Source organism: Lissotriton vulgaris, unplaced genomic scaffold (genome assembly GCF_964263255.1).
Source record: "Lissotriton vulgaris unplaced genomic scaffold, aLisVul1.2 SCAFFOLD_325, whole genome shotgun sequence".
Lineage (NCBI taxonomy): Eukaryota > Metazoa > Chordata > Amphibia > Caudata > Salamandridae > Lissotriton > Lissotriton vulgaris.
Window position 1 is genome coordinate 495,528 of NW_028243553.1, and position 23,706 is coordinate 519,233.

A 23,706-nucleotide genomic window follows, 5' to 3' on the forward strand; every position below is an offset into this window, starting at 1 on the left:
TACACAACCATGTCCACTTGGTATGAGGGGTTTGCTTGCTTTTACCCAGCCTACTGTTGTGACCACAGCACAAACGAGCATACAGTGGCAGTCCTGGTGTTGTGACCACAGGCCTGAGCACAAACAAGCATACAGTGACCAGCCTAGAGTTCTGATCACAGACCATAGAACAGATAAGTATACAGAGGCAGGGCTGGTGGCTCGGCTGGAGATGTGACCACAATCCATAGCGCAAACAACCGTAGAGTGGCTTAATGTTTTGGTGACTGCGTTGTCAGTCCCCTGGATAGCTTGGTGCAACATTTGTTTGACTAAATGTTTAGCCTTTGTTCCACCTAGATGTGGCATATCAAGGGTGCCTTGGATCCTATTGCTTGCAAGAAAAAATGCCCTCTCTTGCCCCCACAGTTGAGTACTAAAATCTAGCGCTCTGAGTAAATGTTGTAAGCTCAGACTGCACTACTGACAGTGGTTCCAGTATAAAAATGTATACACATGTTTTCAAAGTTTAAAAATATTAGGCTATGTATGATGCTCCCAGAATGTTCTCTGATTTGATTCAAATATTTACAGAAGCTTGAAAGCAAGATTGAGGATTCTTTGCTTTCAAAATAAAATGTTCATTAAAAAATTAAAGCAAGAAAAAAAACATTTCACTAAACTACTGCAAAATTTCAGGTACCATTTCTTTGCCGCATCATTTAATAACATATGTTGATGCATGCTAGTATTTCCCAAAAATATTCACAATGGAAAATCAGTGTAACCAGTTTCAATAAGATTATGAGAAACAAAAATAAACCAGCATTGGCAATGCCAGTAGGGTCTGAAATTGGTGGTCAGCTTTTTAGTTTTGTCAATGTGTGAATTGTTTTGGCATGGTTTTGGAAAACCTTATTGGTGTGGGAGCTACCAGGTCCTCACCATTATAACAAACATTGGCAAAAGGAAAAACTGTTTTTGGTTTCAAAAAGCACACACTGACACAGTTACTGGCTCTGAACAAAATTACTTTTTGTGCCAATATGCTCCTCGTGAAGCCAGCCGATAGAGAGACAGAATTTTAATAAACGTAAAAGGTCAACGGTCAACGCCAGACCAAATCAGGGGCTCAATTATTAAAGTTTCAAAAGTGCACCCTTGGTATATGTCCTTGCATTAAGTGCAGCTATAGGGCTTTCGTGAATTCTCAAGAATTTGCAGGAGTAGGGTAAGAAATATTAAATACATTTCCAGCATTTCTCAGTAAGGGAAAATATTAGAGAAGAGTTGTTGAAAACCCTTAAAACGTGCAAGTTAGTTGCTTTGCACAGACTCAAAGGGGCATTCTAACCCTGAAAACATTGCTTTCCGCTACCTTCAGCCCCAGTATGTTGATCTGCAGAAACATGGTAACATAAGGGGATTGCAAGTATTCAAACACTACTATGGTATGAGCCCTGGCATAATCAGAGAGGCTATATATAATGAGATTGCAGCCATAATGTGTCACTGCACTATATGACACCAAAGGGACAAGTGAATTTTGTTACAGGACAAGTAGATTTATGAAGCAACCTGTCCCATGGACAAGTAGATATTTAATTAAATTCCACACCCCTGCAAATATCATGAATAGTGCTTATTTAGGTATTCAATGTTTGATGTGTTTTATTATTTAATGTTGAATACAAGTTATTTTATATCTAATGCATTTATTCTTCTAGCCTGGATGACAAGGGAAGAGAGTGATGGTAGAAAAAGGGAGGGGGCCACATTTTTCAATTCTCGCCTAGGGCGGCAAAACACCTAGAAACGGCCCTGGAGGTGCAGATGTTTTAGAAGTCAGACCTGCTTCCAACGTTCACTTCCTGACCTCCATCAGCAGCGGCTGAGATTGGTTGCTTTGGTTAAGTGCTTGCACATACACCAATCATTTTATGCCAATTCAAACAGTGACACAGTAGCCCCTGCAGGATCCAAATACTTGTTAACCAAGATAACTGAGGCAAGTAGCCAGGTCTTAATCTGTTTACCTACCTGCCACTTCTGGTTGGCTTTACATATTTGAGACTGAGGTATTTGGTGCAATTAAAACATCTTTCTGCATACTCTGTATGGGAGGTAAACACTGCCCTCGGGGTCTAGCTGTAATTTTACAGTCTGCACTCTAGTTAAGCCTGGATTTTAGCACCCCACCAGGGTCCAGAGAGTCCATTTTCCTTCCTTGCATAAGGACACATAGCTTCATTGCTACTCTACTGACCTGCCGACCCAGGCCTCTTCATTTATTTGCACCACTAAATAACATTTTCTTTCTTGCCACCAGTTATCATATATGATATACTTTTACTAATGTTTGTACATTATTTAATGATTTCTTCTCGTTCCTTTACAGCTGTAAATTACCGAAGAAGGGCACAGCTTCCTGCGAGACAGTAAGCCTCTCTTAAATATTCACTCCTTGCTTGTTTTTATGTTGCTTTGGATATAGCTACACCTGCTACCACATAATTAATTCAATTGTTTCCAGGCTAGGAGGTTTGTGTGATAGATTAGTGCTTTCTGGGTGTTCAAGTGACCTTCCATTGAATTGATTAGACTAACACACCTGGAATCGTTGATTTGTAGGTGAAAATGTCAGGGCTGTAGACAGTGTCTATAAAGACTTGTAGGGTGATGGCAACTCCAGTAAGAACAGTCCCCCCAGATGTGATCCCATGAAGGGTCTAATGATCGGTTACATTCTGGGGAACAAGAGCATCTGCACAGAACCCACGGCGGAGATTTGTACACTTAAAGCTCAAAGACCTTTTGAGTAAATGTAATGTTGTGTGTATTTGTAAAGAGCACCCTCAACTGTAGTGGTATCCTGATGCTGGACAGGTGTGCGTGCCTAGCCCTGCCTATGGTAGGTTGGTTAATTGAAAAGGCAGGTCTTCAGCTCCTTGTGGAATTCAAGAGGGAGGAGGCTCTGATGTAGAGAGGGAGGTCGTTCCAAGTGTTGGGAGTGATGTAAGGGCCTGCCCGTCCTCTTGGTCTGGTTCTGTGTATACGTGGGATGTGTGCAAGTAGGATGGGTGAAACTGAAGGGGTGCAAAGATCCACCAGCGGTTCTCGATCCACAGTTTGGGCAAACACTGCACTAAGGAATTTAATATTCTCACAATCTCAACTTCAACATCAGTAAGACTGCGCAGACCCTCTTGCAGTACATAACCAACTCAGTCTCATAGCCGTACATGGGATGAAAAAGAGTTCAGGTTAGTGGGTGCTATTGCGCAATGTAATGTAATTAAATCCTTGAACCGCCTGGATTTGGAATGCAATTTACCACAATCATGTTTATATACCTACATGCCTAAATGTGTGCTACTGTATTCACACTCAGCACCTGGTTGGTTTACATCCTGGTTCTCTTTTTTTTACATTAACCTTCTACTAGGATCAAATACTACAAGTACTTTTTATCAAGAATCTATCTACAGCTATTAAGAATGTATCTTAAACTTTTAAAACTCAAATATGGATCCTGGGGCTTGATAAAATAGAAGCGATACACAGGAAATGTGTTACTATTTGTGGGAAGAAACCCATTTTTAAACTCTTTCACTTAAACTCCTCTGCCTGTTTCCAGTGTTTGCTAAAGTCCACCGAAGTAATCTGTGACTTGACCATTTGTACAGTCATAAACATTATTGGATAGAGATCTTTTAGCGAATTTCTGGTTTCGGTCATGTTAAGTTAAGTTGTAATGTAAATTATTAGTGAATCAACCATGGAAAATTCACCGTTAGTTTATACCTAATTTTGGAGAAAGAAGTGACTGCAGAAATGTTTTTGATAATCAGGCTTGTTATGTACTAGATTTTAGTGCAGTTACTGCTGAATATGAGGATGCCTTGATTTGTTGATTTGCAAAAAACCGTGCAGCCTTAGTAAAGAAGCATTGGCAAAGCCAATAGGTCGGTCACTGGCTGTCAGAATTTTCGCTTAACTGCATCATTTTTTTTCTTCATGTTTTTTATGTAACTTTATTTTTTGAAGAGGCCACCAGATAATTACCAGTGCAAAAAAAAAACATTTACCAAAAGCAAAAATATTTTTTGTCTCAAAAACTCAAATTGCCATACAAGCCCTTATTACCTTCTCGGAGTTGAACAGGGATTCGTTCAACTACACTGGAGTGTTTATGTGATGCTTTTGTGTTCCAAATGTTGATGGGAAGTGATTTTTTTTATTACCTTTAAAACACAAGTTTGAGGATGAGAGTGAAGAACATGTTGGATTCCTGTCAAAATATCGGTCACAAATCCCACATCTGCAGCCAATACTGATGGAACTGAGCAGTTTTCTCTGTGCAATAGACAGTACTCCTCACGCCTTCCCCCTCCACTGTTACCTTCACAGCTGAAAATGTTGACTTTTGAAGGGAAACCACTGGCCCAGAAAGTCATGCTTTCGATTCCACACGCTTTTTTTATAGCCCTGACATTTAATCTACTATTATGCACGGCTCGTAAACACAGGCTGTTGCTGAGAGGCCACAGCTGTGAAACCTGGAAAGATGCACGAAATACCCTGCTCTCACCAGCCCCACTAATACCGTGCAGTATTAGACCCAGGCCCTTCCTGCAGCCCCTGAAGTATTCTAGTGCTTCCATCTCAGGGGAAGGCATTGGCTCTCTGCCCCCCCCCCCCCCCCCCCCCCCCCACCCTCCAGGCTGCAATTTGGGCCTCAAAGTGGGTATTCATGTATGCCACTGCAAATACAACAATAAATATCGTCATTTATATAATGTTTTGTCAATTTTTGTTTATAGCGCTTCATGCCATACTTTTGCCTGTTCTAAACGTTGTAATAATGAACCCATGCTCTTGGGGCACTGGGCTGGCAATACTGGAATCAGTAGGCAGTTAATTAGCCAGAGCCATTGCTGGAGTTCAAAGGTCACGGTTGTACACCATGACACACCAGCTTGCTGGCAGGTGAGAAATAATTATAAAGTTATCATTAATAGTCCATTCAACTTTTAATCATTATTCATCATACGATCAGGTGATGTTGAGGGTTTGTCCCTGTTATTCCATATTAGGGATACACTCCTTGCAGACTCTAGGCTTAACTCGCTAAATAGCCGATTGTCCTTGCAAGAACTGTGTACCGTGGGTAATGCTATGCAGCATGGCTATAATCCTTTGACAAAGCCAGTAAGTGTCAAAGGTACGACCTATTAGTTTTGCCAATGTTTTTTTTAGCCAATCAAATATTTGCCTTGGTCCTCATTTAAGGGCATCCAGGTAAGCATGTAAAATTTTATTGTGAAACTTTGTAAGACCTTCAGTTTCCCTCACTCACTTAAAGGGCATAGTTTAAAATTGACAAAAACGTAAGCCGGTATGCAATGGTAGGTTATTTTGGTCAGACACAAAGCATGCCAAGTTGTGACTGTCAGAGAAAGTCTATTCCAGTACACAGCTATGCCTCTCTGTCTGAGGGGCACATGTTACACACTCTTCACACAGGGTGAGCTGCCAGTTTTCGCGTTTCAACCACAGATGGTCTAATCTGATAGAGACTTCTAGCTGCAGATTCCTTACCTTAGAATTTCCCCAGGCGTCCGATTGGATCAGGAAGATTTTTCGCAAGCAGTACTCCTGCGCATCTCTGGGTGATATTGATTGGCTCCATGTCTGTCTTCGGCGTTGTCTGCGCTGGAAATTGTGTTGCTGGATCTATAGAGGCTCCACCCAGGGGTGCTGACGTCAGTTCTTTTCTTTCCACGCCTGCCAGTGCTGATACGGAAAAGAGCTTAACCCGCTATTGTTATTTGACAGGCTTTTTTCCAAGTTTTTGGCAACCACCGCCTTTATAGGTACGTGGCAGCATCATCATTGGGTTAGTGGTTGTGCTTCCTCCACCCAGAGGAAAACCACTGGTTAAACCAGTAGTGATCAGTGATCAATAACGGTGAATTACAAGTGAGGGAAAAATGTTGAAAAGCGTTAGTGGCCAGAAAAAATAGAAAATTTATTGGGTCTGTGTTCAGGCTGTTTTATTTATTTATTTATTGAACTTGTATTGCGCACAGCTACCCGCAATGGGTTTCCCGGCGCCAGGGACAGACTGAAGAAGAAAACAAGCAATTGCTGAAAGAAAAGAAAAACAGAACCGAAGAACTTAGAACAGAAGAGTCTTCAATTTTTTGCGGAAAGCAAGAAGACTAGTTTCTGTTTTTAGCGCCAACGGGAGAGCATTCCACATCTTAGGTCCTAGATATGCGAATGAACGGCCTCCCATTTTTGCCAGTCGGATTCTAGGAATCACAAGATTGCCATTGTTGGATGACCTAAGAGAGCGGCCAGGCTGATATGGCCGGGCAAGATTGTGCAGGTAGATGGGAGCAAAACCCTGACGAAACTTAAATAGGAAGCACAAAGTTTTGAAGACCACACGATCAGAAATTTTTAACCAGTGAAGGTCACGCAAAGCTTGCATTGCGGACGTTCTACGTGGAACATTGCGCAGCAGGCGAGCAGCTGAGTTCTGTACAACCTGGAGTTTATTGATTGTGGCTTTATCTGCTCCTAGATAGAGCACATTGCCATAGTCGATGCGGGACATCACAAGGGCTTGTACGACAGTTCTTCGAGTGGACTCAGGCAACATCCATATGATCTTCTGCAGCCAGCGTAGAGTATTAAAACAGATTGCAGCGACCTTAGTTGCCTGCTGCCTCATCGAGAGTTTATCGTCGATCAGGACACCGAGGTTACGAGCAACAGGCACGGGGGTAGGCAGCGGACCCATATCATTGGGCCAGTGTCTAGAGCCCCACAGATCTTTATGTTTGCCTAGTATGATCACCTCGGTCTTGTCACCGTTGAGCTTTAGCAGATGCGCTTGCATCCAAGCTGCAACATGAGAAAGGCCAGTTTTAAGGGCAGAAGTGTCCTGAGCCCTGCTGCTAGACAAAGAAAACACAATCTGCGTGTCGTCTGCATATGAGTATATATTTTAAAATCTTAGTCGTGCACTGGAAGGGGAGTTAGGAGTCTTCCGCAATGATCTTAGTCCATAAAAAAGGTCGACATGTTTCAGACTTTGGTTGCCCAGGAGGGGTCAGATAGGCTTTCATCAGGACCTAAAACTAGTGAGAAATGTGATAATGACCTTCATAATAGGGTCTCTATTAGTCTAGATATATTAACCTGACTTGGTAAGGTCTCAAAGTACCTCTTAATCAGTAATTTCCGACTTCGTCAGGTGGTCTCAGAGGGGTATGCCTGCTCGTGTGCAGGGTGCAGGATCCCCAGATCCGGGGATTGAGAGGGAGAGACAGCACAAGTCGTGGAGGAAGCACAACCACTAACCCAGTGAAGATGCTGCCACGTACCTATAAAGGCGGAGAACCAAGATATACCGCCATCCGAACCTTGGCACGTGATTGAGGTTTTTTTTATCGGTACCGTGAAACGAAAGAACTAAGAAACCCTGGTGACCCAGGACAAGTGATCCATTCCCCCTCTGATTTTTTGACCAGCCAATTTTAATATAGTAGGTGACTTGAATCTACATTTGGATGTCAGGCAGGATGGCGACATTGTTAATTTTATAGACGACCTGGCTGCATGTCAGCTCATGCAACGTGTGGTTGGTGCCACCCATTTGGTCTAAACTGGGGTGGCATGGTGAGCAAAAGAATGATGGATTTAACCCAGATCTCTTGACTGGGGGTGAATGTTTTGATTTGTTCTGCATTCCGTCCATCAATTGTGTGTCTTTTGCTTTCTCACCCATTTGGCTGGGCATCTCATGGATCCAGTTTTTTTGAATCTTAATGCTTTGAATGTATTGACCCCCCTTCCTATGACATGGACAGATGATTTCCGGATCCCTATGTCCATATGCTTAATAGGCCATTACTAGTTTTCTTACCCAGTCCTTATTTCTAGATGTCCTTGGCATAAGCTTGACCTCCGAAAATTTGAAAACTTTCTCCAGAAGCAGTGCCCGCTGCCAGAACCTAATGTTGAAGATGCTAACAATCAATTCCAGTACTGGCTCTCCAATGTGCTGGACAGTCTTCGGACTGGGTTGAATGTGTGACATTGATCCACATTCTGTCCATCACATGTTTTGTTTGCAAGTGGATCATATGGAAGCCTCCAATGACCGCTGTGAGAAGTTGGTAAAGCAATTCATTAGCAAAGTAGAAATCATCTACTCCAGCTTCACTGTCAATCTTCCTGAATCCTGCCCAGCAAGTTCAACTGGCATCATCATGCCACGGCTACACTTATCAACGCCTATGACCCTGTCAGAGCTGCATATTCTATGGAAGAAGGTCAAATCTGGCTATCCTGCCGACCCTTTCAAGACGGACTTGTTTAGGAAACTGCAGGACTGCCTCTCCGCTCCCTGCCTTGATTTGATAAATCTCTCATTGACATCTGCATTGGTGTCTAGTCCCTGGAAGCATGCCAAAGTCAAACCTCTCCTGAAAACCTACGTTGGATGCTTCAAAACCGAAAAATATCCGTCCGATCTCTCTTTTGCGATTTCTTGCAAAAGCAACATAAACTCATGGCAATGCCATTTGAACGAACGTCCTGGAGGAAAATCACATTGTGGACATTTCCCAGAATGCTTTCAGGTACAAAGTCTGCTTTTCTCGCAGTCACCGAGCACATTAGCGGTTCTCTGGATGAAGGCAGTTCCTGTGTATTGATTTTATTTGACCTAAGTGCCGCTTTGACACAACATCTTGCTCCAATGCCGACGAGAGATTGGGGTTGGATGCTCTGCTTTGACTTGATTGTCTTCTTTTCTCGCTGTCTGCTCTTTTCAGGTGATGTCTCCTCCTTTTTGCTCCAACTGGCATATTTTACGCCACAGCGTCACCCGGGGCTCCTCCCTGAGCTCTATGCTGTTTAATATCTTCATTCAGCCATTGGCACAGGTTGTGAAATCTCTGGGCTTTGCACTGTGGTCCTATGCTGACGACACCCAGCTTTGGTTCTCTTCTCTGGGGCTCCTTCATTCGATCTAATCAACTTCCAAAAAGGAATGAAGTCTTTCCTACACACGTTCACCAAATGTTACTGTCTGGACAGTCAGGTCTGCTGGGATGGGCACTTTGCCCATTCGTTCCTACAGGACTTTCTCCTTTATAATTAGCTCTCAGACCCACCTCCGGGAAGGTTATTTCTTGGCTATCTATTCTAAGGTAAGGAATCTTCAGCTAAAAGTCTCTATCAGATGAACAAGTAATGGTAATGCCTTATCTGGTAGAGACTAGATCTAGCTGCTGATTTCTTACCAACCCACCCATCCTTTACGCTCCTTGAACGGATTTCTTGAAACAGGGATGACCCCTTTAAGGTCCCTAGTTTTGACACTCCAGTGGTCACTGTTCTTCATGGTTCTGCGTTTCTGGCGTGGAAAATCGTGAAAGTTAACTGACAGCGCGCCTGAATGATACCTATATGGTTACTCTGACAGCGTTTCTGGTACGGACAACGACAGACGACGAGCCGAGAGACACTACCTACCGGCGCTCTGCTCATGAAAAATCTACCGGATCCAGTCTGACTCCTGTGGAAATTCTAAGGTAAGGAGTCTGCGGTTTGATATAGCCTCTACCAGATACAGGCCCTACAAACTTTATTATTCCTGTTTATCTGACATTTGAACAGCTTTTATCTATTTTTTGTTCCATGTAAAACACTTTCTTTCCCCTGCACCCAGGTCTAAGCTATGCAGATATGCTGAATAAACACAAATAAAATCGTTTACCCAGTTTTGCCCATTTTAAGATTTACTTAAGGTGTTTTGTTTAAGCAAGTAAGAGAGGAATGAGTGGAGTTGGGTGGGAATGACACGCCTGCACTGTTGCATGAATTGGAATTGAAGCAAGCAGACTATAAAGCCTGTGTCACGGATGCTGCTAAATTGATGCGGTCTAATCAACTTGGTCGACTGTATGATGTGGGTGACAAGGCTAGCAAGCTTCTTGCGTGGTTGGATAAGACTGAGCGTGCGAGTCGTGTTGTTCCCTCCATTGTTCGTGATTCTGGTGTGACTGTCTCCGATCCGGGTGAGATTGTTGAGTGCTTTGTTGACCACTTCCGTACGGTTTATACGCCTGTTAGTGATCGAGATGAGGCCGACTCTAGGCTACTCCTACGTGACATTGCTCTGCCTACTGTGTCTGATGCGGACTGCCTCGCTCTGGAGGCCCCCTTTACTGTCGACGAGATTGCCCTTGCAATTCGTTCCCTTCGCTCGGGTATGGCAATGGGCCCTAATGGACTCCCCATTGAACTCTACAAGCTCTGCCCCGACAAGATGGCCGCCCACCTGCGTCGCATGTTCCTCGAGGCGGTTGAGGCTGGATGCCTCCCCCTTGAGCAGCGCCTCGCTACCATAGTGGTCATTTATAAGGATGGCAAACCTCGTGACCGTTGTGCCTCGTACCGCCCCATCTCCCTCCTTAATGCGGAACCCAAAATCCTCGCTAAGGTGCTGGCCAATCGGATGCTTGCTGTGATTTGTGACCTGATCCACCCGGATCAATCCGGCTTCATCCCCTACAGAAACACTGCTCTTAATTTGCATAGGCTCCACAGTGTCCTCGCGAGAGCTCCTATTCTCGCCGAGCCAGCAGTACTCGCTTCCCTTGATGCCACGATGGCATTTGACACTATTGAATGGCCCTACCTATGGGCAGCCCTCGCTAAATTTGGCTTTGGCCCCAATTTCATCGCTTGGGTCAAGCTTCTCTATGAACAGCCGCTAGCCCAGGTCGCGGTGAATGGTCGGTGCTCGGACCCCTTCCCCTTGGGCCGTGGCACACGTCAAGGCTGTCCTCTTTCTCCGCTTTTGTTCGCTTTGGCACTCGAACCTCTGGCCGCGTGGCTCCGGTGGGAACCCTCGATCAAAGGGATCCGATGGTCCCCTGACCTTGAGGATCGTGTCTCCTTGTACGCGGACGACATCCTCCTCTATCTCACTTCCCCTCAGAAGTCGCTCAATGTTCTTTTCGACGTCCTCACGTCCTTCGGTAAAAACTCGGGACTTGTCATTAATTGGACCAAGTCCTGTGTCTACGCCATAGCTGGTACTCTGCCGCCTCTCCCCCGCAGATTCCCCATCCTGGTAGCGACGGACGGTTTTAAGTATCTTGGGGTCCATGTATCCATGATTTCTTCGGTCCGCTATGAGCGGAACTTGTATGCCCCACTCCGCAGATTGAAGCAGGACGTTCGGCGTTGGCGCGATCTGCCTTTATCTCCATTGGGCCGGGCGGCGCTCTTTAAAATGATGTCGCTCCCTCGATTCCTCTATGCCCTGCAAAATTTCTTCGACCCTGTTCCAGCTCGCTATTTCCATGAAGTCGAGAGTTTACAGCGGCAACTTATCTGGGACGGCCGTGCCCGCATTGCCTTGTCCAAGCTCACGCTCTCCTGGTACGACGGAGGTATTGTGCTGCCGGACATTAGACGATACTACTGGGCCTCACACCTGAGTGCCATTAACCATGCGACATACGCTCCGGAGCCCGCTCCTGCCTTTGCTTTGGATAAATTGCTGTTGCCCGGTGGCAACTTTAATAGGGCGCTGTACTCTAAGGCCCCCTTCCGACTCCTTACGGGCCCAACGAAATGTGCGGTGCGGGCATGGCGAGACGCTACGGTGGCCACGGGCTGGGGTGGTAGACTGACACGTATGACGCCACTGTATGATTCGGAACGTCTGGGCAACCTGTGGAAGACGAAAGGGTTTGAGAAATGGGACATGATTGGGATTAGCACGGTGGGGGACCTGTGGACACGTGGCGCGGTTAAGTCCTTTGAATCGCTGAAGCTAGAATACCGGCTCGATGATAGGGAGCACTTCCGGTATATGCAGGTGAGGCATGCCTTGTCATCTGTCTTCCCCCCCGGTACGGACGTTCCGCAGTCCTCCCCCTTGGAGGATCGAGTTCTAGATGGCCACGTCCCAGACAGTACCATCTCCTTAATTTACAAGAAGCTCATTAATAACAGAACTGACCAGCTCGAGAAGCTCCGGGCTGCCTGGACGGCCGACGGACTCGAATTGGACGACGAGGACTGGCAGTCCGCCGTGTCCTCCCCTAAGGAGGTGGCTATTCCTGCACGACTTCGCTTTGTCCAATTGAAAATCCTTCATCGCGTGTATCTTACTGGAATGCGTCTGGTGCGAATGGGTTTGGTTTCGGATGGTCGATGCAAGCGTGGGTGTGGGATGGATGGTACCTTTCTTCACGTTCTCTGGGAATGTCCGATGATTGTAGCGTACTGGTCTAGGGTGCATGATGTGATGAGTCGTGTCACGGGGGTCCCATTGCTTCCTGAGGCGCGTCGTTGTCTCTTGAATGTATGGGAACCGTCTGACTGCACTGCTGCCCAGACACTTTGGGTCACCCTTGGCAATATGATCGCGAAGAGGGATATTGCGCAGCTTTGGGGCTCCCCTAGACCGCCAGTGTTGAGTGCCTGGAAAGAGAACATGGACTGGTCCATGTTCCGAGAGAAGACGGTATATGAGGCCCGGGGGCGTCCGGGGAAGTGGTCCAGGGTTTGGGCTCCTGGAATGCTTATCGTGGAGACATCTGTTCTCCCCCACTTGACTACGAGGTCCCTCTCCCCTCCTCTCCGTGATTTACGTTCCTTTCCTATTCTCACCATATGCTTTTCTTGCGCGCTCCACCCCCCCCTCGCCATCGTCGTTTCTCCTACATTCATTCCCCCCCCCCACCTCCAGCACCCCTTGCCACAATGATACCATGTGTTTGTTTGTTAGTGTTCACTTCGACAAAAACATAAAATTAAACCTTTCTTATCCTATTTGTATGATGTTACGCTCTTGCCGATAATGTTGATGTGAGAGATTGCTCCAGCAACGTGCTGCCTCGTATTGCACTTTTCGCTCAGCCTGTTTTTTGTCATAGCGGCCGGCCCTGCGGGGTTGTAGGCAGACGCTGTGTACTGTGCATTTGTAAATAAAGGTTTTAAAAAAAAAAAAAAAAAAAAGAGAGGAATGAGTGGATCACTAGCATCTTGTATAGCGCTCTTTATGGACTCCACGGTCTCTCACAGATCCATAAGCAGGATACAGTATGAAAAGAACAGGCATCCTGTAAGCTTTTGAGCACCGATTCATTCTTCATAAACTGTGATAATTTGGTTGTGAAAAAATAACTGTAGGCCGGTGGATTTAGTTTGACTCTTGTTCGATATACCTTCATTTAATAGTGCATTTTTCTGTCATTTTGGAATTCCTGTTATTTTTGTTACTTTGATGAAGTTTGTAATTTGATTTCTCGGGACTTTTTAGGTCTGGCGGAGCAGAGGTTTAGTGGTTTGGTGACTTCATGATATCAATTCCTCAAAAAATGTATATTAGGACGAAGACCACCGAGAGAAAGGGCTTGGGGACAGCCCTCTATTGCCTTTGACTTTTATGTGTTTCTGTTAGTTTGCTATCCGAGCATTTTATGCATCGTTCTTTTGTCCTATTTGTGTTCACATTACGTTTCTGGATGGACACGAAGCAGTCCTTTTGTTAGACTGCAGAAGCTACTTGAAGTGTAGCCTGCAATTCCAGGCCAGTGTGTGTTCTTTGATATATTTACTTTGCCGACATAACATTTGAATTGATATTTATGCCTTGGTTAGGAAGTGCATGCTGTTTCCCTTAGCCTGTCATAACTAGACAGTGATGTTTGCTAATCCCTAGTGCACGTTCTTTTTGTTTTACTGTTGGATTAGTCTTTTTTGTTCACAAAGATAAGACATTTGTGCACAGACTCTTGACCGTGCTACAAACTTACTATTATGAAGTGCCTGGGACACAGAAATGGTAACGATTCCAAAATGTACAGAACAACAATGTGTATATGTTATAACTGATGTTCATTACATAGAGGCATTGATATTGTGACATATTCAACCCCGTGTTGGGTCAATAACTTCCTAAAAATCATAAAGTCTGAATACAGTAACAACTGGGTCGCAAATGCTAGGAGTTATTAGCTCATTTTTCCCTATTTACAGGTGCCAGAAAGGCATTCGGGTGCAGAATGCACACCTGTTTATTTGTGGACGCTGCACACTTGTAAACCTGCAGGTGTGCATTTCCGTCCTATTTTTGCCTGCATGAGTAGGCGGAGTTAGGTTTTGGGAGGTAGTGTAATTTACAAAGGCCTCATTTCAAGCTCGTGATGCAGCTGTAGTGTGAGTCCTAGAAAGAGTACTCTCAAATCCCAGAATTGTAAGCTTGGGCCACCCTCACCGGCAGCGCCATTTCACAATAAAACGGGTTCCTTTTTAGGTCTCGCCCTGGAATTCGCATCCGAAGGATGCGTCCAGGTTGGAGACTTATAGTTATCTGACTCGGGGGAATGAGGACAAGAAAGTGTTACGAGCTTTTGAAGGCAGATTTGGGTGCGCGAACGCGCACGTTCCGTCCCGCGCCGTGCACATGCGCGCACATATACACAAACAGCAGACAGACACTCGCTCACACACACCCCCTCTCCCCCCCACAGTCACACACACAGACTCCAAGACACATACACGCACGCACGCTCACACACATACACAGCCCCCCACCGCCGCATGCGCACACACACATGCCCCCCCGCCCTCGCAGCTCAGGCGCGCATATACACAAACAGACAGACACTCGCTCACACACACCCCCTCTCCCCCCCACAGTCACACACACAGACTCAAGACACATACACACACGCACGCTCACACACATACACAGCCCCCCACCGCCGCACGCGCACACACACATGCCCCCCCGCCCTCGCAGATCATCAACAAGGCGAAGCCACACTCACCGGCTTCCTTGGTGCGGCGGCGGCGGGACTCTTCCTTCCTCCTTCGGCACCGGGGCGCAGGGTAGGCTCCTGCCTGCTCCAGTGCTCCAAACAGCTGCGGCTCTTCCGTGGGAGGCGGGGTAGGCTCCCGCCCTCCTACTTCCTGTTTCCGGTTGTCAGGCGCCCGGCCTACCTGACTTCCTGGTCGCAGGCCGGCGGCGCGAGCTCTGGACGGACTGCAGCACACGCTCTCGTGAAGATTTCCCTGCCCTCGCAGTTGTTGTAAGGTAAGAGAAAACTGCAATCCGAGTGCTCGGCCTTTCTTTTTAAGGCCCGCTAAACGAAGTGTCACGCCTTATAAGCTGTGAGGGTTTTCATTGTGACCTATGGAGCCACATTGTCCCTATACTTCGACTGATGTGTATCTAGAGCATTCATCCCTCATGAAGGTGTCAAAACTCAAAAAATGGCCAACATGCCTTAGTCGTCCAAGTCGTGTTTTTGTGCAGCTTACATTAGAAAGTGCTATTGTACTGTAACATTTGTGTAGCACTTACTAGCCTTCCGTGGAGTGCTAAAGCCCTTACTGGCACGGATGGTAAGCTACACCATGTGGGAATGTGGCTGGGAGGGTGCGTTTCTTGTTTTGAGCGTTTGTGGGAAGTAGTTGTAGGTTGTGCAGGATGAGTACCAAAGTGCAGTTATCGAGTTATTAAGGATTGTGTGCTTAACATTGTGATGGAATGGAATGTGAGAGTTAAAAGCACACCTGTAGATGTGTAGTATGTACGCCGGCAGTTCTGGTTAGCTCTGCATTTCCCCATATGATATATATGTTAGGCAGAGGTCTAAAGAAGGGAAGCCAGTTGCATTTTATGATAAATAAGATAATATATTTACAGAGGAGTACATATTGCATTACAAATGCTATAGGTATCACATTTGCGAAAGCTATAACTATTGGCATTGTAAATGACAAAGCTATTAATTTCGCTATTTTCAAAAACAACACATAAATAAAAACTTTGCCATTTACTTTGCCATTTACAATACCCATAGCTCAAACTTTCCTAATGCGAGACCTATTGCATTGCAAATGCTTGTTTATTGCAGCCATCAAAGGATGCAGGCATTAGGTCTTTAAACTAAGAAGTGAAGGCTTGTTTACCAAGTACTGCACATCACCATGACATACCTATAACGTTATTCCACCCGGCACTGAGGCGTTGGGAGCCCCCACCTTCAAGGTTAGCCAGACTAGCATTTGTGAGGGCACCCTATGCATTGCAAGAGCGCACCTCTGCAAGGTAATCTCCAAATCCTAGTGGTAGTTTCACTTTCTGACTCTATCCATTGATCTCTTTTCTTACAGTGTGACCCAGTCGTTAATCCATCCTGTTCTATTTTTAGATAATTATCTTCTTTCAAGAAAAGCAGTGCACTAGCATTTTATGCAAATGCCTCTGATTAACGCTCCTTCTAAAAGCTCAAATGCAGCCTTAATGATAGGGTTTGAGATGGCAAGAATGGAAGCGAGTGGGAAAGGGCAGGAAATAGAATGCAAAGTTACCTAAAATTAATTTTCTATTTAAGCTTTTCCAGGTTAGATGAAGGAGCTTTCTTGTTTTCCTTTCCTAACTGCCAGTCCCACAATCCTTCTCTAGAATTGTTAAAGATCTTTGCATTGGTTTTATTACACTCAGAAGATAATTTAATTAGATCACTTGGTTTGCTTATTGGCATCTATTTCTATTTACTTTTAGAATTAATTAGAATTATTCTTTTGACATTGATTGGTACCGTTTTGATGATGTTTGTTACCTTTGGCCCAAGATATGTGTCTTGTTTAAAATAATTTGATAATTTGAATTCAGCTAGCATATTTGAAGATCTGACTCCCGCAAATCTTGCATTTAGGCATTTAACACTTTGAGGGGCATATTAAGTCGTTAGTATTTACAATTCCTGTCAATTACCAGGAATGCCCAACAGTGTAAAGCCTGATAAAGCTATGTAGCACTGATTTAATGTTTGGTTGGTTCTTGTGAGTGATCGTTTTTAGAAATTCCCTTTCTGAGTATACTTTAATATTTCAAGATTTTCTTAACAATAGACGTGTTCCCAGTTATTTATATCGCAGATATCAAATGTATTAATTTCATCACTATTGTAACATCTTTCTGTTGGATTTGTGATGGAAGGTAACACTTTTGGATTTACAGTATTATTGTATAGTCTTTAGACATTTAGTTTTATTTGTTTGCCAGTCATTACTGCTTTCAGCAGTATAAATGGTGTGACAAGAGTAGACATTGCTCCACCGTGTTGGCTCTGTGTTAAAAATATCTTATAAAGCGTGATGAAGTGTGAAAGCTGCACTAGGATAAGTCTCACCAAAGTAGTGGTTAACTTTGTTTTTTATTATTTCTATTATTTTTGTCCAAACAAGAAACCCTGTTGTAACACTCTCCCTATTTTCTCTTTTCATCCAGCTGTCCTCCACCTTCCTCCATAGTAGACTCCTGAACATTATTCCCCCCTCTACCCCACATGGCAGCCAACTGCGTACACTGTTTCATTAGATAACCTGAATGAGCTCCCATTTAAAACTCATTTATTCCCTGACCAGGGGCTGTCATCAGACAGATTCAGTGGCTCTTTAAACATCACACCCAAACATATCTTTCTGGCTAAGATTGATTTGGTGTCTTTACATCTACTTCTGCAGTACTAGTTTTAACCCCTTCGCCGCGGGGGTAATTCCCCCATGGTGCGGTGGGGGCGGGGGGCGCAGTGCTCGTGACGAGCTGGGCTCATCACGACTCCCCCCACTGATTGATTCCTCCCACACAGGCGGGGAATCAGTTGCGAATGGGCGGACTGCGACCGTTATGACGAGCCCAGCTCGTCGTGAGCACAGCTCCACTGTGCCTCATTACGAGCTAGGCACGTCATAGGCATGGAAGGGGTTAAAAGCAAGTGTGTCCTTCCAAAAAATGTAGGTGGTCTTATAGTCTTACAGTGCACCAATACTATGTGTCCTCCTATCAAGAGTTGCATAATTAAGTTATTTTATGATTTGCTTCTTTTTCTTTTTCGTCTGAATGATTGCTAGATCCCACTTCTTGTATTTAATTGTATAAAAACATTTTTATGCACCTAATTTTAATAGTGTATGTAGAGTCGTTTTTGTTTTCGAAATGTTACTTTAGCTTCACTATTTGTCCTGCTTTATTTTAATAATTCCTTCTTTGAGAGTACATGGCTGACTTGCATTCTGACTATTTCATATAACATTCTTCTGATCTGCTTTTTTAAAAAAAAGTAAACTGTTCTATAATGTAGGCACAACTTGGTATCTCCCCATATTTGGAATGATTTAGAGTTGTAATTTATCTCCACACAGTATTGGAAACTGGTCAACACTCAAAGCATTTGTAAAAGTATTGTCCATAGATCAATGCCAGAGGCTTTTCTTTTTCTTTCAAGCGAGCCTGTTGTCTTGTATTTCTGCATGGAGGATTTATTTCATCACATGTTGCTGTCACTCAGTTTGGGTTCATTCAGTGGCCAAAGGGAAATATAATTTTTCCTGTGACCTGATCATATTTTGTTTGTTTCAGTAATGTGAAAGTGTTCAACTTTTATATGAGCCCTTTGGCTAAGCTGTTACATGGACACACAATTGTTCATGTATGCCCATGACATCCGATTTATTTTTGGGGTATCTCCAAATTGTAAGACAACCACACTTCACGTCTTCTAAAAAAAAATATATATTTAAAGTGAAATCCTGAAAAAAATCAGAGCTGGTGCCTGCTGTCTCGGAAATTAATCAGATTGATGTTTTTTGGTCCACTTGTAAGAATTCTACTCCAGTTCACGCAAAGTCCATTCTGAAATTAGGTATATATATGTGGACAAAAATATTTGTGCTGAACCTCAAGTAGCCAACGTTTCTAATCTGTTCTTCCTTTAAAAAAAATAAAAGCCGAAAAAAGATCTGTTCGTTTCTGCAGAGTAATCTTAGTAGTGAATGCAATGATTCACTCAAGAATCAATTATGTTAATGTAGTGCTTTTAGCAACACATAAAAAGAAACTGGTACAAAATGCTGCCGCTTGCTTTACGTGTGATCTAAAGAAACATGGCTCGGTGACGGCGAAGAGAAGAAAGCTGCACTGGCTTCTAATTAATGCTTTTGTCCTCTTCAAAGCCGTGACCATCCTTCACAAGGCAATTTTCTTACAATCAACCAGTTTCTCAGCAAAAATTCCAGTGGCATAAGACATCCAGGAACTTTAGATCAAATACCCACATTCTTCCTAAAAGTTCCAAGGACTCAAACCATCAAATAATGGAGATAGATCCTTTTCTCTGGCAGCAGTAAAAGCCTTGGAATACTTTACCACTCTTCCTCAAAACCCTACCATCTGTTTTATTTTTTAAATGATATTTACTGTGGTTTCAAATGACACTAGCTATAATGATATTAAGCATCCAAGTCATTTTACAAGCAGTAGGACTATACCAGCAATAAGACCAAATAAACGCACCCAACAGCCCCCCACAACCCCTTGTGCAAATCTTCCAAGACAATACATTTTACATCTTCACAGAAGATAATGCAGACAGTAGCAATAACATAGTACACCTCCATCCGGTTCCCTAGGGGAAGTCTCCATAGTACGTGCCCTCAAGTCAGTTAGCATGGCTGTTATGTTATGTTATGTTATGTTATGTTATGTTATGTTATTTTGGTTTTTCTATAGCGCACGGCTACTCCATGGAGTGTCCCGGTGCTTTTATCAACGAACCAGTAACAAAGGAAAAAACACAACACAGTAAAAAAACAGACCAGGCAAAAAGAGGAAAGAGCAAACTAAAGGGCGAAAAGCCAAGTTTTAAGGCCCTTCCTGAAGTTCAACAGATTAGAGGTACTACGTAGTGCTAGGGGCAGAGTATTCCAAAGCTGTGGCGCCAACAGCTTAAAAGAGCGACCTCCAATCCGAGCCCTTTTTACTCGTGGGACCACAGCGAGGAACAGTGCTTCAGACCTCAAAGATCTGGCCGGATGGTAAAAGGTAAGCCTCTTCTGGAGATATTTGGCTCCCGAGGCGTAAAGCGCCTTATGGGCCAGGGTCAAAGCCTTGAAAACTATCCGCTTACGGATAGGCAGCCAATGCAGCGACTGCAGAAGACCAGAAACTCTGGCTCGCCTGTGCAGACCAAAAATGGCCCTTGCGGCTGTCCACGCTGTTAAGTCATCCTCTAGTTTCTCACCCCTGTGGGCATATTTAATTCGAATTTCGTCTGCTGTTCCCCATTTAGAGAGGCCTCTGAGCCAGTCTAGATACCTATGGGGTTCTGCACACATCCACTTCATAGCTACTCAGTGTTTTGCCAGTACTAGACCCAGTAGGACAAGCTTCCTACTAAGTTTTTTCTTGGAGCGGGCAGGGATCAGACCCAATAATACCTGCCTTATTTCTAGAAGAATTTGGTGAAGAAAGTTGTACTGGATTAATTTAAAGCGAACTGTACATAGCCCTTCATGTATATGTATCCATTCCTTTCCTGTCACCAGTTCAGGAAATATCCCCGCCCATTTAACCTGGATGGTGAGGGGGGCCTCCAGGAGATCGCTGCGCTATGCCCTAAGGGATGCAAAATCAGGCGGTGGCTCCTTGCCAGTCCCAATAAATAGTGTTACTAGGTTGGTGGAGCACTGTGGGGCATCTGAAAATGTGGGCCTGATCTCTTGTGCTGTGGCAGAAATGTTAGCATATTGTAAATATTGCCCCGTACGTACCAAGAGTAAAGGGCTCCACAGCGTCATCTCGCTTGATGAAATGCCCATCCGAGTACAGGTTGCTTAGGTTATTACACCTCTTGTCTTTCCATCTCTGTATGGATTCTGCTATCCCGCGAAACTGCTGCAGAATCCACAGAAACAGATCAGGGGTGTAAGGCGCTCATCAGATCACTCTCTTAACCACTTTCTTCCAAATCTCTGACACCTGTCATATCAGATAAGGCATTTTAGGGGGGGGGGGGCCGAGACCCACACATTAACAACACAGGAGGCTCAGAGTCTGCATGAGAGCCCCTCAGAAGTGTTTTCTCCCATAAGTCCTCAGGTTCGATCCAATGAGTTGCGTGATGGAGATGGGTCGCCATTTAATATAGTTCTAAGTTGGGGACCTCCAGGCCCCCCAGGCCCCATGTCCTTTTCAAAGTGGAGAGCTGCACTAGCTTTCAGTTAGTAGCCCATAGAAGATAGACTATAAGACTATCAATAGTCTTGAAGTACTGCCTGAGGGTTGTGTAGTATACTGTACCTTGAAGCATGTAGAGACATCTAGGGAGTATTTTAATTTTCACAATTGCAACTCTACCATTAGGGAAAGAGGCAAGTCCTTCCAGAACCCCACTGATATACGCAAGCCTTTCAACACCCTTCCAATATTCAGCCCCAAGAATGACCCTGCAGTGGGTGCCAGCCAGATCCGCCATATTGGATTTCACTCAGTTCCCAAGGAGCCCCACCATCAGGAGCTCCTCAATTGTCATTCCAGCCAAAGAGTTCAGTGTATGCAGTTTGAATTTTGTTGGGTTGACGTGGAGCCCAGAGATTTCTCCAAACTCCTGCATCGCGCTAAGGAGTATGGATGCAGAATATTTTGGTTTTCTGAGATATATTAAAGCGTTATCTGCATGTAGGGAGGCCACGTGAGTGGTATCCCTGATTTTGATTCCCCTTTTCTAAATGGGAAGGGTATGCCCAGACATGGGTCTCGTGCTCGCTGCACCACCTGTTTTAAGCTAGCCTGGCTGATGAGGGTTGATGCCCCGAAACCGGTCCCAGGATGCTTGTTTTCCGGCCCAGGGAGGACCTGACCTGGCAGTTTGGGCAGACTGATCCCATAGGGAACAGGGTCAAGGCTGATTTACATATGGCTGGATCCAAACTGGAATGGCGGGTGAGCAAAATAACTACGTATTTAACCAAGATCTGTGACTTGGGGTGAATGTTTGACAATGTGCGACATTCCGTCCATCTTTTTGTGTTACATTATGAACCATTACTACCAGAGCCTATGAGCGCGAGGCTGCCCCTGTGGAGAACCTCCTCATACACCTCCAGGAGCTTGTCAGCTGGTATATCCTCATATCTGCCATAGAACTTGGTAGGAAGACCATCGTTTCCAGGTGTTTTTGCCATTTTTAAAGCACAGATTGTGGTAAGAATCTCCTCCCTCGCATGATTGAGCCATCTAGGTCATCATGGTCATCAGAGGTGATGCTTGGTAGCAGTACCTCCATTTGGTAGTCCTCGACGTCGTTCAGCATAGATGTCCCTTGTCTAGCGTAGTTTTGACTCAAATGGGACTTAAAGACATCCTTAATGGCATATTGCGTGCAGATTAGACTGCCTGCATGACCGTACATAGTCAAAATCGTCTTCTGGGAGTTCTCCTGTTTGACCAAGTCGGCCAGCATCCCTCCAGTTTTATCCCCTTCTTCATACAGTTGTTGGTGGTGTGCCTCCTACCAATGCTTTTCGAGTCTGCGCCAATCATCTAAAAGAGCTTACGGGTCTCTCGCCAGTCCTCAAATTTTTCAGGTTGTGTGGGAAGTATTGCCTCAATGTCACCCAAATTCCGTTCATGCACCTGAATGTCTCTTCCTGATTGTTTTTTGACCCCATAGGCCATCTTGAGACATAGCCCTCGCAGCACCATCTTCATTGCTTCCCAATCCATGGCCCTACTTCCTGAGGTACCCCAGTTCTCATGGAAGTAATGGGTCGATGTGTCAGATACCGTGGCCTTCAATGGGGGATCCGTCAATGCCTACGCTCGAAGGCGTCAAAGTGGTATCGCCGGTCGCCTGCATGCCCTCCCAAAACCTAAAAGGGTCAGGTAAGAAATTCCAGACACCATTTGCGCTATGTCACCGGAACTCTGACAGCAGTCCAGCCGACTGTGGGTACCCACAACAGGGGTGTAGCAGGAGAACTGTCTGACTTGTGGATTTAAGAATGTTCTTGCATCATGCCGCTTAATGCCTCAATCAGGTGTGGTTTCGGTTGCAATCTGGGTCGGCCAAAATGTAGGACACAATTACCATACCCTGCTACGATGATATCGGAGACAAAAGAGGCGAGGCTGCTGTCGCGACCTTAGTGTAGCATTTGGGGGCAATCATTATTGGGTGCATAAATGTTTACCAGGAAGACTTCTCGGCCGGCCAGGGTTCCCAGTAACATTATGTCACAACCCTCTGGATCCAGGACATGAGCTCTATGCAGAAAGGGTACCTCAGGAGCCACCCAAATTAGCACCCCCCTAAGCTTAAGCTAGTATGAAGTGGCATATAGATGCCCTCTCCAGTGCTTCGGGAGGCAGGGTATACATTCTCCTCATACATGAGTTTCTGGTACAAAGGTGATTGCCCTCTTGTAGTGTTTCAGAAATGCATGGACCCTTCTACGCTTTTCAAATTGGTCTATACCTTCAACGGGGGCATGTGGGCTCTTTCGATAGTAAATAATTTAGAAATCTCTTGTGGGAGCATAGCTGGAGTGTTCCACTACTAGAGGAACAGTTTCACGGATTGCCCTTTTGCCCTTTCTGGAAAACCCATGTAACAGAGAATATTTCTCGGGGACTGCCCCTCGGAGTCCTCTATGCATTCATCTTGACGGGTTGTTGGCCACTGGAGGTCTGAAACTGTGGTGCCTTGATTGCGGACCACCTGTTGTAGGGTACCAACGGTTTGTTCCTCAGTGGTCACACAGTCTGATATCGCCCACAGGGCCGTCCGAAGCAAGCTAACATCAATGGCAACTGCGTCAATTTTATTGACC

At 45.0% G+C, this 23,706-nt stretch overlaps 1 protein-coding gene across 1 annotated transcript in view; it reads left to right on the plus strand.

Annotated features, from left to right (window-relative positions):
* LOC147668304 (talin-2-like) overlaps nucleotides 1-23,706 on the plus strand; it is a 1,432,932-nt gene that overhangs the window by 403,963 nt on the left and 1,005,263 nt on the right. Inside the window, exon 4 of the mRNA XM_086948621.1 lies at nucleotides 2,378-2,417. The gene's annotated coding sequence lies outside the window, so the exon portion shown is untranslated. The remainder of the gene's footprint in view (nucleotides 1-2,377; nucleotides 2,418-23,706) is intronic.